This window comes from Pteropus vampyrus, unplaced genomic scaffold, assembly GCF_000151845.1.
Source record: "Pteropus vampyrus isolate Shadow unplaced genomic scaffold, Pvam_2.0 Scaffold34, whole genome shotgun sequence".
NCBI lineage: Eukaryota > Metazoa > Chordata > Mammalia > Chiroptera > Pteropodidae > Pteropus > Pteropus vampyrus.
This window is the reverse complement of record NW_011888815.1, coordinates 6670149-6671897: the sequence shown is the minus strand read 5'-3', so window position 1 is coordinate 6671897 and position 1749 is coordinate 6670149. Positions and strand designations below refer to the sequence as shown.

The window sequence follows — 1749 nt, the reverse complement described above, 5'->3', positions numbered from 1 at the left end:
GGGTCCCAGTTACAGCAGTGGCTGTTGGCCTTTCCCATCTGGGTCGTCGACCCCGAGGCGCCTTCTGATCCCTCCCCATTGGGCCCAAGCTTCCTGTCCCCCCATGACTTTGTGCCACTCTCAATGTTCCTCTAAAGTGACACAGTTTCCCTACCGTGACATCCAGGGCCGCCTGCTCCCTCAGCTGGGGTGGCGTCTGGCTTCCTGAGCACCCTGGCTTCTGCCTGTCAGCTCCACCTCCGACTGCTGTGACGCTTGAGGTCCCCGTGCTGGCCGGTGGGGACTGAGCGGTCTCTCGGGAGGCCCCGTGCAAGGCCCGCACTCTGGTTTTTGGAAACTGACATCTTCGTTGTTTTCTAGAAAAGCAGAAGCCGAGGAGAGGCAGGCGGGAGCGGAGGGACGCCATCCGGCTCACCAGCGAGCGCACAGTGGAGACGCTGGTGGTGGCCGACGCCGACATGGTGCAGTACCACGGGGCCGAGGCCGCCCAGAGGTTCATCCTCACCGTCATGAACATGGTGAGTCCGGAAGCGCGGCCCGACCCACGTGAGCTCTGTGGCCTCCGGGCCGAGGGCTCTGGACGCGGGCGCTACGTCCTCCCTCGTCTTCTCCCCGGTCAAGGAAGAAACTGGGTCAGGGGTGGAGACGCACACGGCCTGTGACCCCTGGGCAGCGAGGAGGGCAGGGGGCTGGCGGGTGTCACCCTGGCAGAGGGCCTGCCTGCCGCCCCGCCTCGGCACCCTGTTTCAGGCCTGGGTTTGCTCCGTGAGTGGGGCTGCCCGCCACCCCTTACTAGCACCTTCCACGACCCCTACCATGTACAGGACCCCCTCCTGGGGGACTCAGAGCTGAGTGAGCCCGTCTGTGCTCTCAGGAGTCAAGATCGAACTCCCACGTGCCTTGTGCAGCGAGGCCACACCAGAAGTGGGGACAGAGGCCCTGGGGGGGGGGGATCCCAGGGAGGGGACCGTGTCTACCTATGATTCAATGGACGGGGAGAGAGGGGAACCTTCACAGGACGGGTGGCTCGGGGAGGGGCTGCGATCCTCAGATTTCAGACACGGGAAGATCTTTAAACGCATTCCACCGCCGGCATCCATCCACCCTCCGAACCACTTCTGAGGACCTGCTGGCATTGTCACCTGCTGGGCAGTGGAGCAGGAGGAAGCAGACCCGGTCCTGCCCTGGGAGGGCGGGGCTACGGCAGGCCAGCGAGCATCCTACTAAGTAGCTGCAGGGGCCACCGGGCCCAGGCTGGGGCTGGCAAGTGCCACCAACAGCACAGAGGCGTCAAGAAAGAGTTGGTCCCTGAGCTGAGTGCGAGAAAGTACTTGCCAGGATGGGGAGGGACGGCGGGTCACACAGGGGATGCAGCCGGAGCTGCATGGGGGGGGGGCGCCCCAATGTGATGTCGCTGCAGCATAAGGCAGAGGCGCCTTGAGGGTTGGGCGAGCTCATGACCGCGGCGGGTTTGACCGGGGCGGGTGAGACCCCTGAGGAGCGGGGCCACTGCAGGCAGAGACGGGGACCGTGCCCGGGGCGAGGGCGGGAGGACAACCCCGACAGCCGCACGCGGCGGACGGGGGCGGGACGAGGCCAGGAGGGGCGCTGGGGGTGGAGTGGGCGCGGGGACAGGGTCTGCCCGGAGGGGCAGCAGTGAGGGCGGACGGGGTGGTCGTGCGGAGAGGAGGGACACACAGGAGTCGGTGACCGGCAGGGTGCGGGGCTTGGAGAGGCAGGCAGGGAAGG

General features: G+C 66.5%; 1 protein-coding gene across 1 annotated transcript in view; it reads left to right on the top strand.

Annotated features, from left to right (window-relative positions):
- Positions 1-1749, top strand: part of LOC105290274 (A disintegrin and metalloproteinase with thrombospondin motifs 17-like) — a 193846-nt gene that overhangs the window by 50121 nt on the left and 141976 nt on the right. The window lies entirely within an intron of this gene.